Source organism: Danio rerio, chromosome 14 (genome assembly GCF_052040795.2).
Source record: "Danio rerio strain M-AB ecotype USA chromosome 14, GRCz13ab, whole genome shotgun sequence".
NCBI classification, from domain to species: Eukaryota; Metazoa; Chordata; class Actinopteri; order Cypriniformes; family Danionidae; genus Danio; species Danio rerio.
In genome coordinates, this window is record NC_141034.1 from 3379178 (window position 1) to 3400000 (window position 20823).

The 20823-nt window shown below is 39.4% G+C and overlaps 1 protein-coding gene and 1 long non-coding RNA gene across 7 annotated transcripts in view; one reads left to right on the forward strand and one right to left on the reverse strand.

The window, feature by feature from the left end:
• The window catches only part of spock1 (SPARC (osteonectin), cwcv and kazal like domains proteoglycan 1), a 289085-nt gene that overhangs the window by 160924 nt on the left and 107338 nt on the right, over positions 1-20823 (reverse strand). The gene's annotated exons all lie outside the window — the stretch shown is intronic.
• Positions 7110-20823, forward strand: part of LOC147840754 (uncharacterized) — a 42887-nt gene continuing 29173 nt past the window's right edge. Inside the window, exons 1-2 of the long non-coding RNA XR_015507143.1 lie at positions 7110-7159; positions 8889-9476. This is a non-coding gene — a long non-coding RNA (uncharacterized LOC147840754). The remainder of the gene's footprint in view (positions 7160-8888; positions 9477-20823) is intronic.

Consider the following 20823-nt stretch of genomic DNA (forward strand, 5'->3'; position numbering starts at 1 on the left):
GCTCATAAGATCCTCGAGCCCGGGGCTCCCTCCTGTTTGCAAGGCGAGAGGGGAGTTTGAGCTCAGGTAGATCTCGAGAACTCCCCTGCTGTAGTAGCTATAGTGAACAGATAGTGATTGCTCTTAAGAGATGACTTCTTACTAGGAGCATGTCTATAATGTCAGTTAGTTATGGAGAGAACTCCGCACTGAAATGCAGCTGGCTTGTTAAGGACTACAACCAGTGACGTTCCTGCTGTGAGGCAACAATGCTAACCGGGCCACCGGGCCACCCATCTAGAAAAGGAGGAGGAGTAGGGGTGGAAGGGGGGATTCTTCAAAATAAAGATGGCTATTATATGGAACTTAGGGTATTTACAGTGGCTTAGGAATCGTCTGATTGGTCAATCATAAATTGATCAATGCTGGACCGACTGCAAGCAATCATGAGGACGTGATCCTCTCGAAATTAGTTCACTTATAAATCTGTATTTTTCATAAATCTGCATTAACTCGCCTTATTTGGACATAATCTACATAAAAATCCCCCAGTGCTGAACCCCTGAATCTGTCACTCCAATATCCATTTCGGTCTGTCTGCTTTCTCTCTGACGTATTTAATATTCCGCCAGAGCGACAGATATCCTCTGGCCCTTGCGCTCTTTATCGAATGGTTTCACCTGTGTGCGGGAGCAAAGTTAGTCACCTGGGCGTTTCAAGGCCGCGTGCATATTTTACAGTGATGAATGTGGTCCGCCGCGGCGCTCACTCTCTTTTCTCCCGCGCTGATGGACGAGCGACTTCAATCATTTCTCCTGCAGCTCCGAGGACGGAGCATCCGCGAGGAGAACTGTGTGCGTGTGAGTAAATGTGTGTCACGGCCATAAATTGGTGGGACAGAAATAGCCCCTCTATACAAACCCACCACAAAAGGACACAGGAAAACAGCACAGCAAGCAATTACAAAGACGCACAACAAACACACACACATTCATCTATCTCTGGGGAGTTTGATAAGAGAAGTCTGCCTCAGCACATTTTGCTCTCTCTGAGTCTATAGCTCTTGTTTTAGATAAATGTAGAGCTGCAGTCTGAATGGCTGCATTATCCTCATGTACAGTATGAATGTACAGTATAGTGTGTTGGCCAGTGATTAATGAGATAATACAAATAAAAGTTGGATTGACAATAGGCTGCTGTGATATAACTAGTTGGATAACAGGGGTATGACAAAGCTGATTAATCAGACTGAAATCACAAACTTTCCGATTGTCATGCTTAGAGATGCACCGATCCTGATACTTGGTGTATATATATATATATATATATATATATATATATATATATATATATATATATATATATATATATATATATAAAGTCAGAATTATTAGCCCCCTTTTGATTTTTTTTTTCTTTTTTAAATATTTCCTAAATGATGTTTAGCAGAGCAAGGACATTTTTACAGTATGTCTGATATTTTTTCTTCTGGAGAAAGTCTTATTTGTTTTATTTTGGCTAGAATAAAAGCAGTTTTTAATTTTTTAAAAACCCATTTTGGGACAAAATTATTAGCCCCTGTAAGCTATTTTTTTCGATAGTCTACAGAACAAACCATCGTTATACAATAACTTGCCTAATTACCCTAACCTGCCTAGTTAACCTTATTAACCTAGTTAAGCCTTTAAATGTCACTTTAAGCTGTATAGAAGTGTCTTGAAAAATATCAAGTAAAATATTATTTCCTGTCATCATGACAAAGATGAAATAAATCAGTTATAGGTTTCTAAAACTTTTATGCTTAGAATGTGCTGAAACAATCTTCCCTCCATTAAACAGAAATTGGGGAAAAAACAATCAGGGGCGCTATTAGGTAAGGGGGGCTAATAATTCTGAATTAAACTGTATATATATATATATATATATATATATATATATATATATATATATATATATATATATATATATATATATATATATATATATATATATATATATATATAAATATACATATATATATTAGGGATGTAACAATATTGTAAATACCGTCATACCGCAATAGTAATTTTTTTCAATATTACCGTAGGCGGATGACTCAATAAAACTATATTTCTGAGAAAAGTTTGCTTAGGCGAATGAAGCGAACGGGAGGTAGCGGGAACTACAATTCCCATCAGCCCAGGCGTGGCCATCATCCTTTGCGGTTTGTTGTCACTACAGATCCAGTAATGCGGAAATGGAGTGTGCTGCTAGTAGCGGGGATGAAAAGGAGCTGGAAATGATCGAACCTAAAGCGGGTTTTAAATCGGATGTGTGGAAGCATTTTGGTTTCTTTCTAAAAAGATACGAAAAAGGAGAAAAGGTGACAGACAAAGAAGAAAACAATATGCAGGCACGGCCAGACTGTGGTGAAATATAAGTCAGGGAATACGACTAAAACAGTCATGGGGACTGCAGAACACAGCACACTTGTTAGATTGATGCAGACATTGACTTGTACCGCAAAGAGACCTCTATCTCACTCATGGCTTGTCCTCTCAAGTGGTGGAAAGACAATGCACAACGTTACCCACTGCTGTCAACCTTGGCTAAATCATATCTCTCTGTCCCAGAAACCTCAGTCCCAAATGAGAGGGTTTTTTTCTGTTGCAGGGGACATGCCCAGAGATCCCAGCTTTTACCAGATTATAGTTATATGATCATTTTGCTTAAGAAAACCCATCTCTATCTAAGTGAGTGGGTGATTAAATGTTGAATGTGATGAGTTTTCAACAATACTAAATTGAAACTTTATTTTCTTTTATATGGTTTAATAGTTTTTTGTTATTAAAATGGAAAAATTGAAGTTCCTGTTTAGAAACTTACAGATAGATGGCTAATTTGTATGTCATTGATATGTTCAGTGCTAAGGTAAATAAACACTTCTGGCAATTTTTTTCAAGTCTTTTCATTAGTTTTGGTTTTCCTGTAAATGATTCAATAAATACCGTATTGTGCCATTCATACCGAGGTATTACCGTACCGTGAAATTCTGATACCGTTACACCCCTAATATATATGGTCCACAATTAACAATGTAACATAACAATGTTGTATTATCTTTATGGAGAAGCCTGTGTTATTTCCAGTCCAAACAGAAAACTTGCTTATTGAATAAAGTAAATAAGAACTTAATTGTATGAATCATTCTGGGCTTGACTTTATTTTGCCAACATGGTTAGTGTTAGGGTTAGTATTCAGTACTACATTTCAGCCATCATTTAATAGTGTTGATGCTTTAAATTTCTGTAACAAATCTAACAATAGGGCGACGCAGTGGCGACGAGTTTGCATGTTCTCCCTGCGTTCCCGTAGGTTTCCTCCGGGTGCTCCGGTTTCCCCCACAGTCCAAAGACATGCGGTACAGGTCAATTGGGTAGACTAAATTGTCCGTAGTGTATGAGTGTGTGTGTGAATGTGTGTGTGGATGTTTCCCAGAGATGGGTTGCAGCTGGAAGGGCACCCGCTGCGTAAAAACTTGCTGGATAAGTTGGCGGTTAATTCCGCTGTGGTGACCCCGGATTAATAAAGGGACTAAGCCGACAAGAAAATGAATGAATGAATGAATGAAATCTAACAATAATCAACAGCTATCATTACTCAAATAAAGCTGTGTTAGCTGTTAAACTTCATACTGCGTTCCAGAGTAAACTATGAATAGCCTGGAACAGAAACAACACAGTTTGGCCTCAACAACACTGAATATGTAACAACGAGCAGAATTGCTGACAGCACAGACCTTCATTTTTCCATAAATTAAACGCATAGGAAGAACCAACAGGAAGTGCATCTGCTTTCAGACAAGAGATGGTAAGTGCATCAGCATACACACACATACACACCTTACAGCAGACTCCAATTGCATCAGATAAAACAGAAACGTGCTTGAAATAATCATCTGGCATCTAAACACACACACACACACACACACACACAGGTCTCCGCCGCTGTTTCTCTGATAAAATCTGCTCTAACACGGAAATAATAAAGACCAGTGGGACTCCTAAAAACTTCAGATGAGTTAGGTGTGGAAATAATGGGATATTTTACACTCTTCTCTTTTTGCTTATACGTAATCTTCCAAAAACAAGCAACAGCTCTCAGCTCTCTCTATCTGCTGCACTGTTCTTGTTTAATTACGCCGGCTCTCCTCTCGCTCTCAATGCAGCTCTGTTCAATTTAGCTGCTCTACCGACAAGCCAAAAATAAAATACAGATGAATATGTGGGTTGCCAGAACACCACAAAACAAGTAGTCAGAGTCCCAGCAGTTGGCATTTCTGTGTGGAGTTTGCATGTTCTCCCCGTGTTGGTGTGGGTTTCCTCCAAGTGCTCTGGTTTCCCTCACAGTTCAAACACATGCGCTATAGGGGAATTGAATGAACTTAATTGGCACCTATAAATTATCTATGAGTATGAGTGTGAGTGTGTGTGTGTGTGTGTGTGTGTCTGCGTGTAAGTGTTTTTGTGGCATATCAGGACACAAATCTGTATAATGACATGGGTATGACACAGGTATTACTAAAAGGAGGTGAAATATGAGGACATTGGTGACGTCCTCATTTCTCAAATGCTTATAAATCACACAGGATGAATTTAATCAGAGAGTAAAGCTGCACACAGTCTCCTGTGATGGTTGGGTTTAGGGGTGGGGTGAGGGCAATACAATTTACGGTTTGGACAGTATAAAATAAATGTAAACCTATGTAATGTCCCCACTTTTCACAAAAACAAACGTGTGTGTGTGTGTGTGTTTGTGTGTGAATGACAGATTCAGAGTGTTTCCCAGTACTGGGTTGCAGCTGGAAGCTGCATAAAACACACAATGGAATAGTTGACGGTTCATTCCGTTGTGGCAATTGCTAAAAATAGAGACTAAGCCGAAGGAAAATGAGTGAATGAGTGACCTCTCCCTGTCTGTCTGTGGCCACTTGGTGACATGTAAAGTCTGACTGAAATGGAAATGCTGCAGCAGCGTGTGAATTATTCAAGGAAGGAGAGAGAGAGAGAGAGAGAGAGAGAGAGAGAGAGAACAAAGTAAGATGATGAACATTGGTTACAGTCCATACAGTTTGCAGAATAATGACATCTATATTTATTTATCATTTCTTGATATGAATAGTTTGACTGAACATTACTGGCTGATGTGTCTTTAATGTGGTTTAAAGATAATTATGCAATATTGAAGCAACACTGAGGACGCAGCAAAGAAATTTCACTTATTCACTTAAAAGCTACATTCCTCTATCTAGCCTTTCCCCTTAGCCCTACGCCTTCAAGCTAAAGAGAATTGAAACACCCCAACCCCTTCACGTGAACCCGTAAAACAAGGGGTAGGGGTAAGGAGAAGGACTAAGGGGTAGAATTGGGATTGGACCTATATGAACAATTCTAAACCCAGGAATTCATGTAAATTGTACTCCGTAAGTCTATTAAAATGTGAATATTAATTAGTTTATACGATTTCAAACTAACCTGGCTGTCTCGAAAAAATATACGGCTGAATAAAAACCTCATCAAAACCACCACTTGGCAAATTGTATATTGCCTATAAAACGATACAGACGATATAGTAAACACTCGGCATTTATCACCCTGTTCTAGTGTGAAAGTGTGATCTGATGTGGATCGCGTCTGAATGTCTGTCTACCTTTATTAATCTCATATCACTGAATGCCAGTGATTTCATCTAAATGTGGAATTATTCAGAGCATCACATCCTGCAACGACACACACACACACACACACTGCACGCAGCATGGAATCCAGATGGCTAATTATCAGTTCATAATCTCATGCACATAGAGGTGTTGTTCTGAGAGAGGCAGAAAGAGAAAGAGAGCAATGATGCAAATGAAAACAACGTCTGCTGAGAAAAAAAAAAAAAAAAAAAGAAAAGAGAGAGGACGGAAAAGCATCCACATACTCTGAATCATCTTAAAGCTCCGGCGCCGAGAAGAAGAGAGAAGCAAAGTGTGATTGAAAAAGACAGAAAGAAAATTAAATGAAGCAGTGAGAGGAATGAAGGAGACAGTGGAAGGCATTTGGGTCCCATAATATCTCATAATATTACACAGTCGGTTAGAGAAGCGTATGTGTGACTTTAACAAACGCCCCGACAGACAGACAGCAGGAGAGAGAGAGACAGATAAAGAGATAAAGGGATAAGCAGCAAGGTCACGTGAGGCTCAGACGGCTCCGTTACCATTGGAACCATCAGCTGGCTCGCTGAAGCTAATGGAGTTTGATACACACACACACACACACATCTATTATTCATAACACTAGACTCCAGCACTCCCAAACACACCTGTCTTTCTGTCTGCGCGCATGTATGTATGTGTGTGTGTGTCAAAGACTTGTTACAGCACTGAAGTGTCTTCTGTTTTTACACTTGCTCTCATTTCCAACTCTGCAAACCTGTAGAGTGAGGAGCAGGGTAGGAAAACACTATCAGAATCAACACATTGTAGGATGTAAAGAATATTAACACACCTCATCAAATCATAATGAGGACTAGTGTCTGTCATGACAACTCTTGGAGATATTTAGTATGGTAATGAATGCGCTTTTGGCATTGTTGATGAGTTTGGTCTTGGTGGAATATATCTGCTTCGCCGCTGCTGCTGCTTTGATTATTATGGCAGAGAAAGTGCCATCACTTGCTACTGCCAGTATATCCTCAGACATGCCATCTGAAAATAACACACTGATGTCCAAACATAATATATATGTAACCCCCGCAGCCAAAAAAGAGCTAATTTTGAAAACGTAGGCCTATATACATTTCAGAAGATCACAAATTATGTAACCGGCAGACTTGAAATGCAGAAATGAGATAACTGCGACTACGGGGATCGCATCTGGCAAAGAGCGGCTCCAAAAAGCAGGTAAGACAAAAACAATAGCCATAAAATAAATAAACATGTAAACAACAGGGTGAGAATGTGGCAAATGTGGTTCAGTGGATTTATCGTGTTTTTTGATCCTGATTTCGTCTGATTCTGATTTTCGTCTTTGGATTAAGCAACCCAAGCTCATTCTGAAAACGTAGTCCCGCGGACGTTTCTGGAGACAGCGAAATACGTCCTAGGAGGTACGTACGGCTGCATTTATTTTTTTCAAGCGAACGCTGCGGGGCGGTGTGACGCTGTTCCCTTTCGCGCTTGCCGGCCGGCCAGCCGACTGCTTTCCCCGTTGCAACCTGTTTGTCCACTCAGCTCACCGTGTACGTCGGCGGGCTTGAGATGCAGAGAGGAGTTGACCACGGCGATCGGTTTAGAGTCTGGGGAAGAGCGGTTCCAGCAATCAGGTAAGACAAAAACAGAATCCCAAAAATTAAGTGAACGAGTTTCGTAACAGGGTGAGAACACGGTGAAATCTGAAAACGCGGGAGAAAAAAAAAATCAGGGCTTTTCTTTTTTGGACAGCTTTTGTAAACTGTTGCTCGGGTTTAGGGAAGCGAGCGGGTGGGCGGGTCGATTGGTAAAATTGGTTGGGTTTAGGGAAGGAGGAGTCAGGCGGGTCAGCCGATTGGCAGCCGATTGGCCGGTCGCGCAGTCAATCATCCGGTCAGTCGGACAACGGCCTCTGGTGGGTTCACGCGAGAACATCGATCATTTGAGATGCGAAAAAGCGCACAACAGCGGCCTCTCGCGGATTTGCAAAAACAAAAACTGCAGCCGTACGTACCTCCCGGATAGTTTTCTGCGGTCTCCAGAAACATCCGCGGGACTACGTTTCCACAATGAGCCCGGGTTGGGATTAAGCTTTTGGATCATCTGCATTGTATATGCTGGTTTAATATGTATTAATTAGATTGTAAACTTTACCATTTTGCTGGAGTGCAGTGAGTGCACTATTCTGTGCCTCTGAATGGCTGTATTTACATTTCTGTCATGTTTCGTCTGGTGCAAACAGTCAAATTATTTATCACCGCAAATCTTATCATGTTGTGTGCTGGTAGGACACGGGGTTACAATGCTCACCTAATTTACACCCATAATATTTATATTATTTGCTATTTAGTAAGCACCTCTAGTGGAACTTTGAATCTGCGTCTCATTTTGGAGTCTCTTACTGTCCACCTAGGTTGCATTTCGGTGTGCTCTTGTTTACATTACATACACTATATATATTATGAACGGCAGCAACACTAATTATTCTCTTTATTTATACGCATCCAGAGGCCCCCAGAGACTATGCAGGGCCACTGATGCGATCCAAGACCCGCTATGAGATGATGCCAAGGTTTCCATAACCTTGGACCAGGCTGTATCCTGAGCAGCTGCTGTGGTGGTCATGGAGGAGTTGAGAGCATGAGACTGATTCCTGTGACGCTCAAGGGACAGTTGAGTCTCACGATGTCCAGCGCCTAGACTGCAGCTCTGCACAAGACGTTTGGCCAGAGGAGAAATGGTCATGCCCAACTGAGCCTGGTTTCTCTCGAAGGTTTTTTAATTCTTTATTTTCGCCAATTGGTTAAGTTTTTCCTTCTTTGCGGTCGCCACTAGCTTGCATGGTTTGGGACCTGTAGATCTGCGCATCGATGGATTACTCCTCAGTGTTTGGACTCTTAGTAGTGAATATTAAACCACACTGAACTGAACTAAACTGAACTTCAACTCTAAAAACTTGACTAACACTGTTTCAAATCACTATAATATTCTATGTGAAGCTGCTTTGACACAATCTAAATAGTAAAAGCGCTATAGAAATAAAGGTGAATTGAATGGAATATGTAAACAAGGATGTTCCCTTAGCATAGTTCTTAAATATCTGCAAACATACCATGGTATTTTTATCATCCCAAGCTCATTCTGGAAACGTAGCCCCGCGGACGTTTCTGGAGACTGCGATTTACGTGGCCAGAGGTACGTAAGGCTCCTCCTCCGCTCCTCCTCTTCGCGCTCGCCAGCCAACGGCTTGCCTCCGAGTGGAGGGCTTTCCCGATGCAACCAGTTTGTCCGCTTAGCTCACAGCGTTGCGTCAGCGGAGCGGAGGCCCCGGAGAAGGAGGAGGAGCCGGCCGCGGGGACGACGACGGGAATCGAGTCCGGGGAACAGCGGTTCCTGAAATCAGGTAAGATGAAAAACAGAATCCGAAAAATAAGGGCGAGAACGCGGCGGGATCCAAAAACGCGGTGGAAATCAAAGACGAGGGCTTTTGCTTTTTTTTTTCTTTCTGGACGGCTTTTGCAAACCGTCGCTTGGGTTTAGGAAAGAAGGAGGAGGAGGAAGAGGAGGGCGGCCGGGTCGGCCGATCTGGCGGCTTTTCGCGCGAGAACAGCGCGGGCGCAAACGACACGCGCTCCCGAGAGGCGCTCGAGACGCGAAAAAGCGCGCACAGCGGCCTCTCGCGGATCCGCGAAAACAAAAACCGCTCGAATACGTACCTCCCGGGACGCAAATCGCGGTCCGTAGAAATGTCCGCGGGGATACGTTTCCACAATGAGCCCGGGTTGATTTTTATGCTTTAGAAGTCAAAAACTTACATCCAGCACCATTAAAATGAAAAACAATCAACATTGCAATAAAATATCACCCTGTTACAGTTTTATAAATTCAACATTAGTTTTTTTAAATTCCCAATGTATCCTTTAAAATAACTTTGGGAATCAAAATGCTTCATAGGGCCTTAGATGTGACTCAACAAAACTAGAGCACTTCCATAATAAATCACTGGTGCTGAAAGCAGGTGACAGAACAGAACAGCACTAAACTAGAGCGCCCACACTATCATCACTGAAGGTGAGAGAAAGAGAGACACGCAATGCCAAAAAACTAGAGCGCTTCCTTTTAAAATGCACTGCTACTCACGGGACGCTATGTGCGACTACCCGGAAGCCTTTTGGGTAAAGCTAGTTGAAGCCATCTCAGCACTGCATCACTCTAAAAGCCCTATTAAAGAGAGCGAAAACCGCAGTCGCAAAATTACCTTTTAATGTTCAACATGACAGAATTAGTGCAGCCGCTTTATAATAGTCTCAGCAATGCAACGCAACTAGAACAGCGGCGTTAAACACACACAACTAGAACGGCTCAGGATTTTAACTTCATTGGTTTACAGCTGAAGTGTCGCAGCCGAGTACTGAAGCGTTGAACTCAGCCTTGTGATGATACTGAAGGTAATTCTGCTTCTTCTCTGGGACGGAGAGAGCGATAAGCAGCGGCTCATAATAGCGTTCTCATCTCTGCTCTCTTGGAGATGAGCCCGGACATAAATACAGGTAAAAAAAAAAAAAAACGAAAGCTGGAATAATGGGCCGAGCCTTATCTCCAGGGGTGTTTTTTATTGGCTGCTCTGTGAGCGTCTAATCATCTGCTGCGTCAGGACACTGGGACACACAGAGACGTCCGATAAAGCACTAATGGAGTCGCTAGATTAACATACACGAGAGCCGGCCACAATTACAACTTTGTCTATTTTAACGCTGCTTCAGAAAGCAAGGCTCAGTGAGTTGTTGTTCAGGCTAACTCGTTGGAATGATACACAAATATTCACATGGTAAGAGATTTAAAGGGGACCTCATTTTACAAGGAGCAAAATAAATCTCTGATGTCCCTTGAGTGTGTATGTGAAGTTTCAGCTCAAAATATTACACAAATAATGCTTTATGACTCTTTGAAACTACCCCCTTTAAGGCTTTAATCCAAATTGTGTCATTTTGGTGACTGTCGCTTTAAATTCGAATGAGATGCGCTCTTTTCAAAACAGGGTGGGGCAACAAATGCCTGTGCATCACCATAGAAGGTCGTCTAGTGTTCATTTGTGCATCCTAAAACTCTACATTCGTATTCCCTCATTATTTTTAGCAGGTACGACATTAAAACCCGACAGCTGCTTCTCACTCAGGGCTGTTTATGCTAATGAGGGAGAGATCATCACTAATGGGTGGGGCTTTTCCCCTTTGATGACACGTAGAAAGTGAGAATGTCAATCAAAGTGTTTCTCCAGACTGTTTTTATCACGTGTGATTATACAGAAAATGGAATTAATTCATTTTTATCCCTTGCGGTTGGTTATATTCAAAGATTATTGCCACACAACTGTGTTTAAACCCCTTATAAAAGTGATTTTTGCATAATGGGTCCCCATTAAGAAGTGCCTTCTGTTTACCAAGGGCATTTATTTAACAGAAACGTAGCACTGTGAAAAATTACTCTATTCCTTTTTTCTACTGGAATGTATTTTAAAATGTAATTCATTCTTGTAAAGAAAAGCTGAATATTCAACAAGTCTTTTATGTAAATCTTCATAATATATACTCTATAAATGTCTTAGGTTAGATCAAATCAATGAATCCTTGATTAACAAAAGCATAATTTCTTATTATTAAAAGAAAACCTTTAGAAAAGTAGCACATCAGTAGCTGAAAAGCTCTCATATGAAGAGAATTCATCAAAGCTGTGCATTTCAAAGATTTCAGGTGGAATAAGATCCAACCTGAACACCCAATGCCAAGTGTCTATAATTTATTTTTACAAAATAAACCAGAATTGAACACGCATTATAGTCTAATAAACTCTTTCTCTCTGGCATATGTTATTCTAGCATCAAATTTGTTATTAAAATCTGAATGTGGGTTTCAAGGAAATAAGTATAAACTCATCATGTCCATAAATAGTGGGACAGACAAGATGTGTTTAAAGTGTAGACTATCAATTTTAATATGAGGGTATTTACATCCAAATCAGGTGAACGCTGTACTAATTTAAACAGTTTGCATGTGTGCCTCCCACTTGTAAAGGGACCAAAAGTAATGGGACAGAATAATAATCGTAAATCAAACTTTCACTTTTTAAAACTTGGTTGCAAATTATCCTACACCGTTCAGCTGATAGTCTGCAGTTTGCAGTAAACACATCTTGCTTGTTTCATTTCAAATCTATTGTGTTGGTGTATAGAGCCAAAAGTGTTAGAATTGTGTTGATGTACAAATATTTATGGACCATATATAATATATAAGGGGGGACAAAATATATCTTCTCAAAGACTGCATCTGGATCTGGTGTGTATTTCTGAAAAGCACTGTTAGCCAACTAAGTTTGCAAGTTCCGTTGTTACAAACAAAGTTCAGTAATTTGCCATTTCCCAAATCCATTGTTCCAATGAACAGTCGCAAACTGTGTTGCAAACATGGACACTTGCAACTCCAACTCTAGAGCGGTAGTTAGAGGAATCGTTCCTGGATGTGTTCTTTTCCTAGATATCCCCCTATGCCCTATTCCTTTCACACGTTCCAACATTTAAACTTGGAGTGAGACTTGGAATATTTATTCTAAATGCAGAAGAAGATCAAGAAGAAAGCTATAGGTGACCTATTATTATTTAAAGGCGGAAGTCACATTATGTCTCCAAATATTGTGAAAACAAAAATATTTATAGGATATGTTAATAGTTTTAATTTAATTTATAGGCTATTTGTATATGTACTGTACATAACAAAAGCTAGAACATTTCTGCAGTGGTTTGAATGTGTCACAGTTAAACAAAAAATAGCCTACTTAAAAATAATGAATATAAAAAATAATATTGCATTTATTTTTAAATGTGTGCATGTAAGCCAATATAATTTGCACAAAAAATAAATTTTATCTGAAGAAGTTGTTACTCCACCCCATTTAGAGTGCCGTAGCCGCAGTGGTGGGCAAACTTTTAGACCTTAGAGCCACATCAAGTTTTGCAAACTAAGTAAAGGGCCACATGTCAAATCCTTCAAAAAATTACTGTCATTTATAGTGGCAGTATGCATGGAACATGTAATATCGGACAGAAACATGTCACAATTTCACAAAACAGATTTTTTTTTTATATTATTAAGTCAAATTAATTTACACTGCTATTTATATTTACGTATCAATCATCTTAAAACAACAAAATAATCCCTTATAAAATATAATAATAATAATAATAATAATAATAATAATAATAATAATGTAATTTTTACAGTGGACAATAAAAAAGATTTTGTCTGAAAGAAATATTTACAATTTCTCATATTTACAATAAACTAATGTGCACTGCTTTTAGTATATACAGATCAATCATCAAAAAACTTGATAAAACCACAAATATTTGATAAAAGAACTTTTTAAAGTGGATGTGTGCATGGAAAATGTATTCTATGACTAAAATGAACGCATTTAACCAGCAATTATTATATCATTTGAGTCAAATGTACAACAATCTCATTTGAGCTTTTATAAATATGCTCATATCAATCAGAAAACTATGAGATAAAAAAATAAAAGATAAAAAAGATAAAAGAAAAAAAGAGTCTTAGTATTTTTTATTCCAAGCCATGTTATTTTGAGTGTGTTAATGTGAACAATGAGCCTGCTCCCCTCTCTTCGCAAGGGTGTCAAAGTCGAGAGTCTGCTACGGCAAAAACACGAGACGCGCAGGGTGCATAAGCAGTGCGCAAAACTCTTGCGGCCATAAGTAAACCACTCAAAAGAAGCGCATAAAGCGTGTTCGGTGTGATCGACCCCTTAGGTTGTAGTCTTTAAAAACAGCAATACTTTCTTAGCATATTAGACATACTGCTTTCTGATCAATATTGGTTAGAAAGTATTTTGTAGTCTATTCTTTCTTAAACACACGACATTCAGTCAATTTTTCTTTTCTTTTTTTGCCAGACTCATTTTTACTCAATAACAGCGAGTGCATTTTAATATCCGAGAGTGTGTTCTTATTCTACTGGTTGCGCTAACTGTACTGCAGGCAGTACTGCCATCACCATGGTTCGTGGGCTGTATTTTGTCCACCTCAGACCTAACGTACTTCAAACGATCGATCTGTGACAGAACATGCGCACGCAATATTGTTCTTTTCCCAAATGATGCATCGTCCTATTGTAGTTCAGCTGTGAGTTACATCGTTCTTTGGGAAACGCATTCCCAGATTGAGAAAGATGATCAAACATCAACCGCATATAATAAATCCGCCAACAATCCTGAAGCTTGCCCTGAACCTTGCCTCAAGGTTTTTTTTCTTCACTCCCATCAGGGGAAGTTTTTTTTCCCTCTCCGCTGTCGCCACTGCCTCGCATGGTTCAGGATTGGTAGAGCTACGCATCGATGAATTTGCTCTTCAGTGTTTGAACTCTCAGTAATGATTAAATCACACTGAACTGAGCTAAACTGAACTGAACTGAACTTAAACACTAAAACCTGAACCACACTGTTCCAGTTACTATGACCATTTATGTGAAGCTGCTTTGACACAATCTACATTGTAAAAGCGCTATACAAATAAAGCTGAATTGAATTGAATTGAATTATAAACCTCCAATCTAGGTTTGATATTTCATTCAGTGAAGTTGCAGAAGGTTTTATATATATTTATGTGCTGTTGAATGTATCGAAATAACTTCTATGCTTCTATCACTTTTTTCTGCTTCACTTTTTGTTTGTTTTTCTGTAGCGACTCTTCAAAAACATGCATGATATCACCTCCTGTTTGCCAGGAACTGTTATCCCATAAGTGAAAATCTTTCCAATGGCAAGGAGTTAATACCAGTAACCCTGTACTGAAATAAATCTTGCACGCTATCTGCTGACACACAAACCCAACAACAGTAGCACCTATTAAAAGTTTTGCAAAGCCTATATTTATTTCTCATTTGGAGCCATTTAGTCTACATTAAAACTTCAAACCGCTCCGGCCTGTTTTGAAGCACTTGAACTGCTCTGTCGGCTTTCATTATCGATGTAATGCTCAAACCTGAGCTTTGAATCAATGTTTCTGAGTCAAGAACAAACCTCCCTTTAAGCTTGCCGACAGCGGTTCATGCTCACTCACATTAAAGGCAAACAGAAACATATTCTGAATGCAACGAAATTAGCTGTGAGCACTTGTAGAGAGACTTTTTCAGTGAAGCTGCACGTGTGTGAGATTTCTGACACAAGCTGGGTTCACACCAAACGTGATTTGAACTATTTAGATGAGTAGACTGTACAATTTCAGTCTTGTCATCGATCCCAGTTGTAAGAGCAACAAATAATAACTTGACTTCTAGATGATTATTTGGAAAAGTGGCAGAAGGTAGACGAATCATCTGTTGATCTGCATCCCAATCATCACAAATACTACAGAAGACATACTGGAACCTGCATGGACCCAAGATTCTCACAGAAATCAGTTGAGTTTGGTAGAGGAAAATTCATGATTTGGGGTAACATTGAGTATGGGGGTGTGCGAGAGATCTGCAGAGTGGATGGCAACATCAACAGCCTGAGGTATCAAGACATTTGTGCTGCCCATTACATTACAAACCACAGGAGAGGGCGAATTCTCCAGCAGGATAGCGCTCCTTCTCATACTCCAGCCTCCACATCAAAGCTCCTGACAGCAAAGAAGGTCAAGGTGCTCCAGGATTGGCCAGCCCAGTCACCAGATATGAACATTATTAAGCATGTCTGGGGTCAGATGAACGAGGAGGCATTGAAGATGAATGCAAAGACTCTTGATGAAAAATACACAAAAAGATACTTTTACATTCACTTCATGTATAGTTTGTGAATGAACAGACTTGCGTGTACTAGCTGCAGACGTGATCATGAGGCTGTTTTTGCGCCGAGTTTGAAGTAATCCATCAGAGGACAGGAGAAAGTGCTTACTTTGATCACTCCGGTTGAGAATCCCTAATATAATAGACTATAATACAAGTATAGTGTAATCAGATTCTAAATTAAATGTGCTACCGTTTCCATACGGGTTAGGATGAAGCCTTTGCATTTGCATATCCACACACACTGGAGCTCTTTATTGTGCTCGGAGTCATCGTGAACAATCAACAGATGCATATCTGACACTGACTCATCAGCTTTGTCTCTCTCTCTCCTCCTTTTTCTCATTGGAATGGCAATCTGTCATATTCCGCAGGTCTCTGCTGAGATGGGGAAAACTCTGACGTTGCCATGGACACCTGGCAGAGAGTTGGGCACTCAGAATTCTTCTGGTGTCTGATGGGCAACGTTTAGTTCAAATCCTCCAGAGGAGAGATGTGTGTGTGTGTGTGTGTAAGTGCTTGGTGCAAAATTACATTTCTGACTCACCTGCCAAGGGTGGGGGATTTTTATTTATTTATATTTATTCATTTATTTGACCAATGCAACATTTAGCCATTACTCATTCTGAAATACACAATTTACAATCTCTGGCAGTGTTTTTCTCTTGCTGTGTATGTCACACACATCGTCATTCACACCTGCAGAAAGCACTCACACACACATCTGTGCTCCCGCATTTCATATTGTAGCTTTCAGCTACCAATAAGAGTTGAGGATGGAACTGAACTGATTTTCATTCAGGAGCAGTGGGAAATTGTGCAGATTTCATCTATGGCTGATTATATACTTATTAAAAGACATATTACATTAGACGTTTTACAAGTCTAGCTATTACAGCCTCACCTAAATAAATGGCATGCTTTACCAGGCAAGCTTTATAACCTGTGGCAGGCTGTTAGTGCTGCTGGAGGCACTGGGCTAGTGGCGGTTAGTAAATGTCTTAGTGACCAAAGGATATCAAACATGAGACAAGTCATTCTGTACTTGCCTTCTCCATTTCAAGGCATAAACAGTGAAAATAAATTGCCGTACCGGCAAAATTTCACTTCAAGAATGACCAGACTGCTGACGGCATCTTATTGTAATCGCTAATGTGAGTTATTACAGGCTCATAATCACCACATCATCTAATCGGCAAGGCGCATTGACATCATTTTCTAGATTGGACTCATGCCGATGTTTACATTTCAAGCCATTTTGGCTTATTTATTAGAAATTCCAATAATATTGTGCATGCCTGGGTTTAAAGCCTTGTCAGTTAAAACTGCTGATATTTCATTCTCTTAGCGCACACACACACAATGCTCAACTGTCAGTCTGTAGAGTATTAAACTTCTCTTTTCCCTCAGATGTCAAAACTCCATGAAGGTATTTCAAAAGCACACACACACACACACACACACACACACACACACACACACACACACACACACACACACACACACACACACACACACACACACACACACACACACACACACACACACACACACACACACACACACACACACACACACACACACACAGTCACATAATGCTGCCTTAATTGTATTCACAAAGTGTATTAGTATGGAAATTAACTTAACTCATTATTAATGTATATCAGCAATGGCCAGAGCTAAAGAGAATCCTGAAAAATTATTATAAAAGTAGTATTACTTACCAAAAAAAATGCCTGACAATCTGTCAAAATATCTGTTTTAAATGCTACTAAAATAGAAGGGAAAAGTAGATCTTCTAAAAGTAGTGAGTATTACACTGTCAAAATGATTCCACCTTATAGCTTGCAATTTAAACAAAAAAAGGTGTTTCTAAGTTTACTTTAAATTATTTGCGATTCATGGATTACAAATTAAAAATATATAAGATTAATTTAAACACATTACATTAATATATGCACCTTTAATAAACCCAAAGAAAACAAGTTAATGTATTCAGATTCAATTGTAATCTGTTTAACCTAGATAAATATATATATATATATATATATATATATATATATATATATATATATATATATATATATATATATATATATATATATATATATATATATATATATCATTATTATTATTATCATTATTTTAATTAAAAAGTGTCAAACATTTAGCTATCAATATGTCAACACCATATGACACAAGCTTGATAGAACACATGGAGTTTGTGTATTTGTGTGAAAACGTAACATTCTGTAGTGCATTTAGAGACTGTTTCAGTCACACAGTAGACTTTAACCTTCTCATCGTGCAGTCTAATCAGTCTCTCTGTTGTTGTGTGTAACCATTTAACATCTTCTTGGACACTTTTAATGCTTACACATTGTCCATGATTGCTGCATTTATAAAGCACCAGTATCTCGAGGTTGGCCTGTCTATTTCTGAATGATTTTTCTGTGTGTGATTCGACTGGATGGGAATCACAGGATTTTATTTCTTTTATTACTTATCCAGTCACCATTTTTTGAGAAAAATAAACCACAACTTTCACCAGGCTGGCTATGGGTCTGGGAAGTATGGGATTTTGGATGCAGCCAATAACAGTGAGTTAAAAAAAATAATGCTGTAAAAGGCGCACTAAAAATTAACTAAAGTAAAAGTACACATCTTAAAACTACTTAATGACAGTTTTCATTTTAAACTACCACATCTTTAAAACTACTTAATAACAGTTTTAATTTTAAACTACTACATCTTTAAAACTACTCAGTTACAGTAAATTGAGTATTTGTAATTCGTAACTTTACACCACTGACAATGCCTCAAACCCTCGGCCCTGCCTTGGGTAGTGATTATCCGAATTTGGGATTTTGCTCTGAGCACATTCTCAGGAGAAAGCTGAACTTGTGTGAAGCGTAATAGGAGCACTTTAAATGATTCCACTTGGTAGTGCACTTGTCGAGCAGCAGTAGCCAGATCCACTTTAATCCACATCTGCTGCTGAGCGAGTGTTAATTCTGCAGCTCCAGTCTTGATCTGTCCAGATGAACGGTCAGCGTGACCTGTAACACTCTCCACTCTCTATTCATTAGAGCTCTTTAATGACCAGATGATACTGAAATTACCCAAATTCATCAGTGCCGGAGCTGGTGCCACTGTCCTCCAGACTCCTGACACAGATGATTTAGCTGTTTAGAGGTGCCTTTTTTTTTTTTTTTTTATTCGAAAGATGATGTAATCTCAACTTAACATGATTACAGGGTGGGACATACACTAGCTCCTAGAGTGCTTGAAATAAAGCGCATCAAATGAAAAGTAAATGAGAAGCCTCTTGAAGAGGGTGGGGCATGCCAGATACTAGAGAGCATTTAATTGGTCGGAAGATTTGATATGAATAAATTGTTGATTCATTTAGACAGAGGTGATAAACTGCTAGTTTTGAATGTTTATATCAAGTTTGTCCAAATTTTTGGAGCACAAAAGCTTATAGACATCCTTAAAATTAAAATAATACTTATACTATCATCTATAAAACTGTATTTTAATTTCACAAGCTCTTTAAATGGCTGTAAAAGAAACTGCTTTCCTAGTGAGAGATCAACTTCAGTACACTGAAAAAATAATTATTTATTGAATTTTTACTAAATGTTTTTAAGGTAACTGTTTACAAACAATTTATATGGACTGAATTTAAACAAACAAACTAAATTGTAAGGAACTAGCATGTTATTAGCGATATTTTAGAATGAATTAGCATGTTGCTAGTATGTTTATAGTATGACTTGGCAAGTTGCTAGTATGATTAGTATGTTTGTTAGTGTGTTTGTTAGTATAAATTGGTATATTGTAATTATGGATTGGTATATTGCTAGTATGTTTCTAGTATAAATTATTACATATGTTAATATGTTTCTAGTATGGATTAGAACATTGTTAGTGCGAATTAGTATGTCGTTAGTGTGTTTCTAGTATGGATTAGTACACTGTTAGTATGGATTGGTATGTTGTTAGTATGTCCAATGTAAAGTCAATGGCATTTTTTTTTTACAATGGAAGTCTATGTGACAGTTGTTAGGGTGCTGTAAGTGGTTGCTAGGGTGTGGCTAGTAAGTTGAAAGGTCATCAGTGATTGGCAGATTGGCAAAATTATGAGGTCACAAAGTTTGGTCCAATGTTAAATCAATGGGACTTTTACGAATTTTCCAGTTTTTGGAAAACCGTTAGTCAGATCAGTTGAAAAAGATATAGCAACTTCATTCAGAATAGTTTGGAGTTAGTTTTGTGGTTGTAGTATGAACGGTCTAGGAGGAGATGCGTTCTTAAAATAGTCTAAAAAAAGACGTTTAGGTATTATAACAGTGTGTTGGCCACCAAAATACATATAATATAAGGATAAGTAACGTTCAACTTAAATTCATTCATTTTTAACCGCTTTTCCAGGGCAAAGTTGTGTTAGCAGCAGTCTTAGGAGAGAACCCCAGACTTCCCTCTCCCCAGACAATTCCTCCAGCTCCTCCGGGGGGATCCTGAGGCGCTCCCAGGCCAGCCGAGAGACATAGTCCCTACAGCGTGTCCTGGGTCTCCCCTGAGGCCTCCTCCCGGTAGGACATGCCTGGAACACCTCTCTAGGTGGGCGTCCAGGAAGCATCCGAAACAGATGCCTGAGCCACCTCAGCTGACTTCTCTCCATGTGGAGGAGCAGTGGCTCTTCTCCGAGCTCCTCCCGGGTGTCGGAACTCCTCCCTCTATCTATAAGGGTGTGCCCTGCCACCCTGTGAAGAAAACTCATTTCCATCACTTTTTTCCAAGATCTTGTCTTTTCGGTCATCACCCAAAGCTCATGACTATAGGTGAGAGTAGGAATGTAGATTGACCGGTAAATCGTGAGTTTTGCCTTTCAGCTCAGGTTCTTTACCACAATGGACCAGTACATCGACCGTATTACTGCTGCCACTGCACCAATCTGCCTGTCAATCTCATGTTCCACCCTTTACTCACTCAAAACCCCAAGATACTTGAACTCCTGCTAGGATAAAGACTTTCCTTCAACCTGAACATGGCACCATGGCCTTGGACTCGGAGGTGCTGATTCTCTGCAGCAAATCGCCTCAGTGCATGCTGAAGGTCCATGTTCAATGAAGTCAACAGAACAACATTGTCTATGACTAGAAATTCTGTCCATAAAAAATTATGAACAAAATTGGTGACAAAGGGCAGCCCTGCTGGAGTCCAACATGCACTGGAAACAAGTCTGACTTATTGCCGGCAATGTGAACCAAACTCCTACTCTGTGCA